Source organism: Lemur catta, chromosome 3, assembly GCF_020740605.2.
Source record: "Lemur catta isolate mLemCat1 chromosome 3, mLemCat1.pri, whole genome shotgun sequence".
In the NCBI taxonomy this organism is placed as follows: domain Eukaryota; kingdom Metazoa; phylum Chordata; class Mammalia; order Primates; family Lemuridae; genus Lemur; species Lemur catta.
In genome coordinates, this window is record NC_059130.1 from 56,201,979 (window position 1) to 56,215,265 (window position 13,287).

Here is a 13,287-nt window from a genome sequence, read left to right on the forward strand (position 1 = left end):
TTGGTCCTAGCATAGGGTTGGCATGTTGTGAACACAGAGAAAATCTAATATGACTGAACAAAACCATGAGGCACAGTTGAGCATCACTCCTGTCCAGCGGTTTTTTGATCACACGCAGCTGCAAATGAGAGAAATCTGGGATACTTAATTGGCTTCAGGGTACAGACAGTGCACAGTTAGTTCTCACTTGAGTGGAGGCTGCATGGTCTGTGAGCACTGATGAAACTCCTGGACACTGGCAGAGGAGGTGGTCGCCTCTGTGCAGAATGCAGGTATGAGTGGAGGCCCCACCTTCACTGTCTATGTAAACCCTCTACGTAATGACTGCCCCAACTTAGGCCACCTATCTTGCTCTCATCTGATCTCCCTTTCTTAGTCTTTTCTCCTTTCTGGAGTTTAGAGGATAACGTCCACAATCACAGAAAGGAATGCTGTAACTCAAACTTAAAATAAATCCCTTTCCATTTCTCTGAGGACCATGGCTATAATTTTATAAAACCTAAAACTTGATTCCATCTTTCTCTCTGCCCCTCTGATATGACATTATATCCTCAAAGCCACTTAGGATAAATATTTTGCTAGGAAGGAACAGATGACAGAAGGAAAAATCAACACTAGTTCATTAATACAAAACATTAACCTACCACAATTGTTTCAGGAGGTGTATTATTCAGGGTTCTTTATGGTAAATAACAGAATCTTCTCAGAAATTTAAGCAAAAAGTAATTTAATTTTTAAGACTATTAGGTAGCACACAGATACTCTAGGAGGGTAAGGGAGTCAAACTCTACAGCTGTTCCATCCCGAATAATGCCACCATACAGAGTAGGCCTCTCAAGACAAAACATCTGGAGTGACAGATTAGGAGAGTTCACTCTGTTATTGTAACATTTTTCCCTGTCTGAAAAACACAAACCCATTAGAAATATTTTTACTATAGGGTCTGCATAATTTCAAAAAGCATTTTTCATGCAGAACAGGAAGAAATAAAGTTCTTGACAAGGGATCTTTCTTTAGGCTACCAAAGGCCAACAGCAAATGCCTTTCAAATGAAGGTCCTTCCTTGACCTTCCTGGTCCCTAATCTTGCCCTCCTTGCTGAGGTTCCTGAGCCCTCAAACAATCATCTGCTCCTTTGAGCCTGCTTATTTGAATGTTTTCAACTGAATAGTCAAGACATCTATTGGCAAAGACTCCAGAACATTCTAGAAAAGACAGCAAAAGGTTCTAGTACTTCTGATCTATGTGGGAATTGGTGGCCTGGGTTAGACTTTCTTAGCAGTGTTCCCACATATTTCTTTAACACCAACCCTGTAAAAGCAAGGGCTAAGACCTCTCTTTAGGACAGACAAGTGTCAGAACAACACAGTATTAACTCATGTATGGAAAGGAAATATGCTGTAAATCAGCAAAGTGTCCCACTTCTCTGGAAGCCATTTTTATAGGGAATGGTATCTAGTTTATTTACAGCTTCACAGACAAAAATTCCCTTTAATCATTGCCCTCATTTACCCTTGAAAAATGGGCTATTCTAATAAGGGTACAATTAAATCGTATGGCTCTGCTACTTCTCTGATTAGGGAGGAGGTAAAAAAGACAAAGGGGGAGAGCAATTTCTTAAGTTACTGAAAATATTGAACAGTAGCGGACAATATTCTACCAATAGAATTAACTAAAAAGCTATTTGAAATCAATAAAAATATTTACACAGCATGGTGATTATTTTAAAAAATAAATATTGTATGCCTTGCATACATAGAAGTAGCTCACCATCACAAATTCCTACAGACCAACAAAGTCCAATACACTAGAAGAGTGGACTAGCTGTAGAATAACATAGAAAAGTGAATTGAAAGATCATGGGATGTCACAAATTATGCAAATTAAGCCACTTAATTTGCACTCTGTGCATATAAAACTCCACATTATGATAGAATCTGCCTTAGGATCACAGTTGGGGGAATTCTGTTGTAGAACAACAATCTCTGGTCAAAAAAAAGCACTTGAAATATTGAATTATAATATAAATTTAAAAATTTTTAAATACATCAATAAAGTGATCATAAAATTTGAATTTGAATAGAGACCTAGAAAATTACCAAATAATAAAACTAAAAAGGGTTTAGAATAAGTAGACCAACAGACCATGATCAAAAATGGAAGCTAAGAAATAAATATATTAATTATTCATAAATCAATTTATATTGGCCTTCTATATCTAATACAATGCCAATAAAAATTTTGGAGGAACTTCACAACGTGATCCTAATTTTCATTCACAAGTGGTAGGAGAAGCCGCAATAAATGTATTAGAAAAAATTTCAGTACCAGATAATAAAACAAAATATAAATTATAATCATTTTAAAGTGTGGCATTGAGTATAATAAGAATAAACACACAACGGGACTAAATGGATCTTCCAGAAACAAATTTAAATAAAAATAATAACTGTGTAGCCATTAAAAAATACTCAATCAAAATTAGTTCCTTTTTAAAATTTAAAATTTTTAAATTGTATTGTAAATTGACAAAGTATAATTGTATATTTATGAAGTAGAAAATGATGTTGTTAACAAGCCCATACAGGGGGTTCAATGTTGCTTGCCTCACAGAAAGCCAATTACTGAGACAACGAGGATTGTCAAGGAAGAAAGGATTTATTGCAGGAGACACATCTACTGGAAGGGGAGGTATGGACTGCCTCAAATCTGCCTCCCGGATCAATGGGGTCAGAGGTTTTTCTAGAGGTGAAATGAATAATGCATGAGGGGAGTGAGCTGCAGGGCACGCAAGCGCAGTGAGAAATCATGCTAGTACATACGTCTCATGATCAAAAAATGGTGGATAAGTCCTTCTCAGGGTGGGGATTTTAGTATTATAATGAGCTAGGGGTTAGTACTGGTCATTCTTTCAGCCTTGTGAGCAGGCTCAGGGGGTCCTTGGGTACAGTCTATGGTGGAGTGTCACTTATCTTGTCTTCTCCGGACAAACAGGAGGTATGAGACTTTGTAGTTATCGCATGACTGCAAGTAGGTTCCACCATTTCTGGGAAAGAAACTCAGAAAGGGAATGCATCAGTGCAACAGACAGTTACAAAGTTCTGGCCAGCAAATCTTACTGGCCTGGGAACTTGAAACATAGGAGAACTGTATGGAAAAAAACTATAAAAAAATGTTTTCTCACTTATGGAGCCTGTTACAATGTTATGATTATGAATACATTGTGGAATACTTGAACTAAGCAGATTAACATAATCATCACTTCAAATACTTGTCTTTTTTTGTGTAGAGAACATTTGAAATTTACTCTTTTAGCAAGTTTGAAATGTGCAATACAAGGCTATCAACTATATTCACCATGCTGTGCAACAGGTCTCAAAAAAATAAACTTATTGCTTCAATCTAAATGAGACTTTGAATACTTTGAACATTATCCTCCCATTGCTGCTGGCTGTGGTAACCACCATTCTACTCTCTGCTCATGTTAATTCAATTGTTTTAGATTTCACATGTAGGTGAGAACATGTGGTATTTGTCCTTCTTTGCCTGACTTATTTCGCTTAGCACAATGTTTTCCAATTCCATCTGTGTTGTCTCAAATGAGAGAATTTTCTCTTTTTTTAAGGTGAAATAATATTCTGTTGTGTATATATGCTACATTTTCTTTATACATTCGTCTGTTGATAGACACTTAGGTTGATGCCATATTTTAGTTACTGTGAATAAGTACTGCAATGAATGACAGTGTAGATATCTCTTTGACATACTGATGTCAATTTCTTTAACTGTATACCCAAAAGTGGGATTGCTGGATCATATGGTAGTTTTATTTTTAGTTTTTTGAGGAGCATCAACCTTTTTTTAGTTTCAGTGTTAAGTCTTTCACCTCCTTGGTTAAATTTATTCCTATTTATTTTTTTATTTTATTTTATTTTATTTTATTATTTTATTTTATTTTTGTAGCTATTGTAAATGGATTGTTCTCTTTATTTCTTTTTTAGACAGTTCAGTGCTAGCATACAGAAATGTTATTTGATTTTGGGAGTGTTGATTTTGTATCCTGCAACTTCACTGTATTCATTTATTAGTTCTAATAGATTTTTGGTGGAGTCTTTGGGATTTTATAAATGCACATATAGAGAATATATATTTGGGGGGGGATAGCAAGATGGCGGAGTGGAGGTGACCTCCTGGATTTGTGCTCCCGGAAAGGAAGGCGTGGATCTCCACCTGCCACAACGCTAGAGGATTGCTCCTCCACAGGAAGGGTGGGGTGAACCCACGGAGAATCACCGTGGGACACAGGGAACAGGAAAAAACAGAGGCGAGCGGGAAGTCAGACCGAGATAATTTGGAGAGTGCGGGACCGGAAAACAGACAGCGGAGTGCGGGACGGCCGTGCCTGCCTCACCGGCGAGTGGGGCGGATTCAGCCCCACAGCAAAGCGGCTTGATCTCCCCACTGGCCCCCACATCCACTCGGTCAGGGATCTGACTGAAATAGGTGCAGAATCACCACGGGAGACGTGGAGCTCCGAGGACAGGTGACATAGGCGGGCGAGAGCTTGGACTCGGGCGGGTCACCTTGGTGCCCTGTCTCTTAAAGGGACAGACGCGGACCTGCACGGAGGCGAGGGGCTGCGAGCGTGAAATATTAAAGCGGGACTTTTTTGCTCTTTTCTGCCCCTACGGCGGCTTTCCGGCCGGGGAGCCGCTGTGGACCCTGGCGCCTGCCGAGCTCTGAACGCTTTCCCCCGGCGCCTGCCACCGGCGGACGCACGGTCGCCATCTTGGTTCCCACAGCTAAGCGGAAAGGACCTTGGACTCTGGAGGCTCTCCGCGGTGCCCTATCTCTTAAAGGGACAGACGTGGACCTGCACCGAGGCGAGGGGCCGCGAGCGTGAAATATTAAAGCGGGATTTTTTTTTTTTAAATTTCTCTCTTTCTTTCTTTCTTTCTCTTTTCTTTCTTATTTTTCTCTTTCTTCTCCTTGTTATTCATATTGTTTCTCTCTTTCTTTTTTTTTTTTCTTTTTTCCTTTCTTTTTCTTTTCTCCTTTCCGGTGGCCCTCCAGCCCAGGAGCTACTGTAAACTCCTGAGTGCTCCAGACCCCCAGCTCTGATTCCTATCGGACCCTGAAAATTGCCCCCCAGTGCCAGTGATCAGCCAGTGGGCAGCAGCAATTGTGCGGGCCAAGGTCTAACTGCTGCAGAGCCATAGGGTGCCAGGCGGCTCCCCAGGAGGCTCCATCCCCTGATCCATAGATCCTCTCCAGGTCCCCTTCCCAGGTGCGAACACTGAGTGCTTCCCCAGACGCAAGAGTGTGGAGCCCGGACCTTGGGAACACTGGGACAGTGTAGACCTTTGCCCATGGGAGCTGCAGCAGCTGGGGCACTGAGGGAGTGAGGGCACTGCCTCCTCTGCCTAGCCAGTGTCTTTCCTGCAGAAAGAGACAGAAACCACACATCCAGAGGAAGAACCAAAAGTCGGGGGGGGGGGAAGAAAAAGAGAGGGAAAAGAGTCTTTCTGCTTGCAAATAGTGTGAATCCTGCCTACTAACTGAAAGTCCACAACACAGTGATTTAACTTGCCAAACTGGTCTTAGGTCAAGCCAACCCTCTGGGGGTGGACCCATCAGAAGCAGTCCCCCAACTGAGATAGAAAAAAAAGAACTCTAAACAACACACAACAGTCTCCCCCTCTAGATAAAGGAAGCAACATACCTAGTCTGTTTCACAGCCTAAGAACAGAGTACAAGACGTGCTGTTAACTAGACTAAAGCTGTGAGAAAAGATCTAACGATAGAGCCAGATGGGAAGGGCTCAGCAGAAAAATATGGGGAGCACAAAAAACCAAACGGAAACCTCGCCCCCAAAGAGAAATACCAACTCTCCTCCAATTGGCACAAGCCAGTTTCAGAATACCAACATGTTGCCAGAAGAATTTCAGTCTTGGGTTATAAGTAAGCTGAATGATATACAAGAAAAAATTGATATCCAACGCAAAGAAACTGCAAAAAAATTCCAGGATTTGGAAGAAAAATTCACTAAAGAAATAGAAATATTGAAGAAAAACCAAACTGAACTCCTAGAAATGAGGGATTTATTCAGGGAGCTACAAAACACAGTGGAAAGTCTCAAGAACAGGGTAGATCAAATAGAAGACAGAATCTCAGAGATCGAAGATAACTCTTTCCAATTAAATAAGACAGTCACAGAGATAGAGCAAAGAAATAAGAAAAAAGATCAGAGTCTTCAAGAAATGTGGGATTATGTGAAGAAACCTAACGTGAGAGTTATAGGCATCCCTGAAGGTGAAGAAGATAATAAGCAAGGGCTGGATAAACTATTTGAAGACATAATAGAAGAAAATTTCCCAGGCCTTGCTAAAACTTTAGATATACAGGTTCAAGAAGCTCAAAGAACCCCTGGTAGATTCATAGCAAATAGGAAAACACCACGCCATGTAGTCGTCAGACTGACCAAAATATCCACTAAAGAGACCCTTCTTCGAGCTGTAAGGAGAAAGAAACAAGTAACATACAAAGGGAGACCCATTAGAATTACGCCAGATTTCTCAACTGAAACTTTACAAGCAAGAAGAAGTTGGGGCCCCATTCTCACTCTTCTGAAACAGAATAATGCCCAGCCTAGAATCTTGTACCCAGCTAAGCTAAGCTTTCTATATGAAGGAGAAATTAAGACATTCTCAGATAAACAAGGACTGAGGGAATTCACCAAGACAAGACCACCCCTCCAAGAAGTACTCAAAAGAGAGTTACACACGGATCAGCACAACAAAGACCCATGAATGTAAAACCACCCAAGAGCTAAAGATCAAATTCTAGCCACCACAATGGCTCAAGAGAGAAAACATAGCAAAGAAGTTCTACCCAATAAGATAAACAGAAATCTGTCCCAATTATCAGTTCTCTCACTAAATGTCAATGGCCTGAATTCCCCACTCAAGAGACATAGACTGGGCCAATGGATAAAAAAACACAAACCAAGTATCTGCTGCCTTCAGGAAACTCACTTAACTGGCAAAGATGCATTTAGACTGAAAATAAAAGGATGGAACTTGATATTTCAAGCAAATGGTAGCCAAAAGAAAGCTGGTGTGGCAGTTTTAATTTCCAATAACTTAGTCTTTAAACCAACAAAAGTAATAAAAGACAAAGACGGTTACTACATACTGGTGAAAGGCACAATTCAACAAGAAGACATAACCATACTTAATATATATGCACCCAATCTAGGCGCACCCAGATTCATAAAGCAAATCCTACTCGATCTAAACCAAATGATAGACAACAACACTTTAATAGTTGGAGACTTTAACACCCCACTGACAGCACAGGACAGATCCTCCAAGCAGAAAAAAAGCAAAGACATAGTAGACTTAAACAGAATGCTAGAACAAATGGGCCTGACTGACATCTACAGGACATTCTACCCGAAATCCACTGAATATACATTCTTCTCATCGGCTCACGGGACATTCCCTAAGATTGACCATATCCTAGGTCATAAAGCAAGTCTTAAAAAAATTAAAAAATAGAAATCATACCCTGCATCTTCTCAGATCACAGTGGAATAAAAGTAATAATGAACCCTAACAGGAACTCTCATTCCTACTCAAAGTCATGGAAGCTAAACAACCTTCTTCTGAATAACAATTTTGTAAAGGAAGAAATTAAGTCAGAAATCAAAACATTCTTTGAATTAAATGACAAAGGTGACACAACTTATCAAAATCTATGGGATGCAGCTAAAGCAGTCCTGAGAGGAAAATTCATTTCCATAAATGCCTATTTCAAAAAGACAGACAACTTACAAATAGACAACTTAATGAATAGAGTCAAAGAGCTGGAGAAAGAAGAACAGACTGACCCCAAACCCAGCAGAAGGTGAGAAATTGTTAAGATCAAATCAGAATTAAATGAAAAAGACAACAAAAATACTATAAGGGAAATTAATAAAACAAAAAGTTGGTTCTTTGAAAAGATAAATAAAATAGACACACCACTGGCTAGACTAACCAAGAGCAGAAAAGAAAAATCTTTAATAACTTCCATCAGGAACATGAAAGGAGAAATCACAACCGAAGCCACAGAGATACATGACATTATCTATGAATATTACAAAAATCTTTATGCACACAAATTGGAAAATGAGGAGGAAATGGACAAATTTTTAGAAACACACAGCCTTCCCAAGCTCAATCAGGAAGAAATAGAATTCCTGAATAGACCAATATCAAGAACTGAAATTGAAACAGCAATAAAAAACCTTCCCAAAAAGAAAAGCCCTGGTCCAGATGGGTTCACACCTGAATTTTACCATACATACAAAGATGAACTGGTGCCCATCCTACATAAACTATTCTTCAATATTGAGAAGGATGGAATTCTCCCCAACACATTCTACCAAGCCAATATAACATTGATACCAAAACCAGGAAAGGATGCCACAAAAAAAGAAAACTACAGACCAATTTCTCTCATGAACGTAGATGCAAAAATCCTCAATAAAATCCTAGCAAATCGTATCCAAGTGCTGATTAAAAAAATAATTCATCATGACCAAGTAGGCTTCATCCCAGAGATGCAGGGGTGGTTCAACATACGAAAGTCTATAAATGTAATTAACCACATAAATAGAAGCAAAAATAAAGACCATATGATCCTCTCAATAGATGCAGAAAAAGCATTTGACAAAATTCAACACCCTTTTATGATAAAAACACTTAACAACATAGGCATAAATGGGACCTACCTAAAAATAATACAAGCCATATATGACAAACCCACCGCCAACATCATACTGAATGGGGAAAAATTGAAAGCATTCCCACTCAGAACTGGAACCAGACAAGGCTGCCCACTGTCCCCATTACTTTTCAACATAGTATTGGAAGTCCTTGCGAGAGCTATCAGACAAGAGAGCAGAATCAAAGGTGTCCAAATAGGGACAGAAGAGATCAAACTCTCACTCTTCGCTGATGACATGATATTGTATCTGGAAAACCCCAAGGACTCAACCAAGAGACTCCTGGAATTAATTAACGAATTCAGTAATGTCTCAGGTTACAAAGTCAATACACACAAATCAGAGGCATTCATATATGCCAATACCATTCAATCGGAGAACCAAATTAAGGACTCAATACCATTCAAAATAGCAACAAAGAAAATAAAATATCTAGGAATATATTTAACTAAAGAGATAAAGGACCTCTATAAAGAGAACTATGAAACACTAAGGAAGGAAATTGCAGAACACGTAAATAAGTGGAAATCCATACCATGCTCATGGATTGGAAGAATTAACATCGTTAAAATGTCTATACTACTCAAAGTAATCTATAGATTCAATGCAATTTCTATTAAATTACCAACATCATTTTTCACAGATTTAGAAAAAATAATTATACACTTTGTATGGAATCAGAGAAGACCCCGTATAGCAAAAGCAATCTTGAGCAATAAAAACAAAATGGGAGGTATTGATTTGCCAGACTTCAAACTATACTACAAAGCTGTGGTTCTTAAAACTGCTTGGTATTGGCACAAGGGCAGGGACACAGACCAGTGGAACAGAACAGAAAACCCAAATATAAAACCATCCTCATATAACCATCTAATCTTTGACAAAATAGACAAAAACATACTCTGGGGACAAGAGTCCCTATTCAATAAATGGTGCTGGGAAAACTGGATAGCCACATGTAGAAGACTGAAACAGGACCCACAGATTTCACCTCTCACAAAAATCAAATCACGGTGGATAACAGATTTAAACCTTAAATGGGAAACGATTAGAATTCTAGAAGAAAATGTAGGAAAGACTCTCACAGACATTGGTCTAGGCAAAGAATTTATGAAGAAAACCCCTAAGGCAATCGCAGCAACAACAAAAATAAATGAATGGGACCTGATTAAATTAAAAAGCTTCTGCACAGCCAAAGAAACAGTCATGAAAATAAACAGACAGCCTACAGAATGGGAAAAAATTTTTGCATACTACACATCAGATAAAAGACTGATAACAAGAATCTATTTAGAACTCAGGAAAATCAGCAAGAAAAAATCAAACAATCCTATCAAAAAATGGGCAAAGGACATGAATAGAAATTTTTCAAAAGAAGACATAAGAATGGCCAAAAAACGTATCAAAAAATGCTCAACATCCCTAATCATTGGGGAAATGCAAATCAAAACCACAATGAGATACCACTTAACTCCGGTGAGAATGGCCTTTATCAAAAAATCCCAAAACAACACATGTTGGCGTGGATGCGGAGAGACAGGAACACTCATACACTGCTGGTGGGAATGCAAACTAGTGCAACCCCTATGGAAAGCAATATGGAGATACCTTAAACAGATTCAAGTAGACCTATCATTTGATCCAGCAATCCCATTATTGGGCATATACCCAGAAGAACAAAAGTCATTCTTTAACAAAGACACCTGTACCCGAATGTTTATAGCAGCACAATTCACAATCGCAAAGATGTGGAAACAACCCAAGTGCCCATCAATCCACGAATGGATGAGTAAACTGTGGTATATGTATACCATGGAGTACTACTCAGCTATAAGAAATAACGATGATACGACATCTCTTTGGTTCTCCTGGAGAGAGCTGGAACCCATTATATTAAGTGAAGTATCCAAAGAATGGAAAAACAAGCCTCACATGTACTCACCAGAAAACTGGTTTCCCTGATCATCACCTAAATGTACATCAGGGAAGGATACCAATTGGATATCAGACTGGGATGGGGGGTGGGGGGAGGGGATGGGTGTATGCCTACATGACGAGTGCGTTGCACACCCTCTGGGGAATGGTCATGCTTGAAGGTGCAGACCCGGGGAGGTGGGGGGGGAGGGGATGGAGGTATGACTACATGATGAGTGCCAGGCGCACTGTCTGGAGAATGAGAACGGACACGCTTGGGACTCTGACTCGGGGGGATGGGTGGGACATGGACAATGTATATGACCTGAACTTATGTACCCCCATGATGAGCTGAAATAAAAAAAAAATAAATTAAAAAGAAAAAGAGAGAATATATATTTGTGTGTGTATATATATATATATGTATACATATATGTGGGTGTGTGTGTGTGTGTGTATAATCAAATCGTTAGCAAACAGCAAAAATTTCACTTCTTCCTTTCCTATTTGGATGCCTTTTATTTCTTTCTCTGTCCTAGTTGCTCTAGCACAGACTTCCAATACTATGTTGAATATAAGTCGTGAGAATTGGCATCCTTGTTTTGTGCCAGATCTCATATGAAAGGCTTTTAATTTTTCACCATTGAATACAATGGTGGCTATGTGTTTATGATACATGGTCTTTATTGTATTGAGATGCATCCTTTCTATACCTAGGTTGTTGAGAGTTTTAGCATGAAAGGATTTTGAATTTTGTCAAATGATTTTTTTGCATCTAATGAGATGATCATATGATATTTGTCCTTCTTTCTCTTAATGTGATGTATGACATTTATTGACTTGCATATACTGAACCATTTTTACAGCCCAGGGATAAGTCCCACTTGATCATGTTGAATGATTTTTTTAACATGTCATTGAATTGGTTTGCTCATATTTTGTTGAGAGCTTTTTCATGCATGTCCATCAATGACATTGGCCTATAATTTTCTATAGTTCTTGTCCAAATTTGGTATTAGGGTAATGCTGACTTTGTAAAAAGAGTTTGAAAATGTTCCCTTCCTTCAATTTTTTGGAGGAGTTTGAGAAGGATTGGTATTAGTTATTCTTTAAATGTTTGGTAGAATTCAGCAATGAAGCCATTACATCCTGAGCTTTTATTTGATGGGAGACCTTTTATTACTGATTCAATTTTTTTGCTTGTTTATTGGCCTATTCATTGCCAGGAGTTAGCTACTGTCCCAGCAAAACAGGTCCCAGGCAGGATCGTCACTAGAGATTTGGAAGTAATAGAGACAGAGACAAAGTGTAGTTTAAAGTGATGGGGGAGTCAGGGGTCCTCCGGCATTCCTGTGAGCCAGGAGGCCCTGAGTGAACTCTTACATCAGTATTTATTGTTACAGCAATAAATACTTGGTTAAAGAATTATGTGTACAGCTCATTCATTAAGGTTTCAAGGCTCCCCAAAGGTTTCAAGGGACCCTTACCTAATTCTGTCTACAAGAATAGACAGTTACAAAATTTTTCTAAAATAAACATTTTAAGCCCTAAGTTAAGAATAGACCTAGCTGAGCATACAAATTAAATATAAAAATGTATAAAGCAAGAACACTGAGTCTACATACTAATCTAATCTATTTCTCTAAATACAGACACATGCGGTCAGGAGCGAAGCAGGAATAGCCAGTTTAAGATAGTTCCAGCTGCACGGTATCTGCTGGATAGGCATTTTGATCAGCTTCTTAGCTTTGGACCCAAGCTGAGCTCTGCCTTGCACAAGCTCCAGGCGATGGCTGGCAGGCTTCGAAGTCACATCACCTTGCAGATGTTTTCTGAAAATGCCCCCCTGGTTGCTAAGCAGCTTCTAGTCTGTGAGCTAACACACCTACAGATTGCTTCAAGGTGAAGCCATGCAAAACTTCTGAAAACTTTCCTGTCTCTTAGCCCTATTTCCCAACAATTCATATTTTCTATTTCTTCGTGAGTGAGTCTTATTAGGTAATATGTATCCAGAAATTTTTCCATTTCTCCTAGGTTATCCAATTTGGGCATATAATTACTCATAATAATCTCTTATGATCCCTTGCATTTCTGTTGTATCAGTTACAATGTCTCCTCTTTCATTTCTGATTTTATTTGAGTCTTCTCTTTTTTCTTAGTATACGTAAAGAATTTTTTGTTTATCTTTTCAAAGAATGAATTCTTCATTTCATTGATCTTTTGTATTGTTTTTCTAGTCCCCATTTCATTTATTTCTGCCTGATCTTTGTTATTTCCTTCCTTTGAGCTTAATTTTTTCTGCATTTTCTACTTTCTGGAGGAGTAAAGTACAGTTGTTTATTTGAGATCTTCCTTTTTTGATATAGGTGTCTATTGCTATAAATTTTTCTGTTAGAACTACTTTTGCTGTATCCCATAAGTTTTTATATATTGTGTTTACATTTTTGTTTGTCACAAGATAGTTGTAAATTTCCCTTTTAAATTCTCTGTTGACCCACTGGTTGTTCACAGACATGTTGTTTCACTTCCATGCATTTGAGAATTTTCTGAAATTCTTCCTGTTTTTGATTTTTAGCTTTATACCATTGTGTCAGAAAAGATACT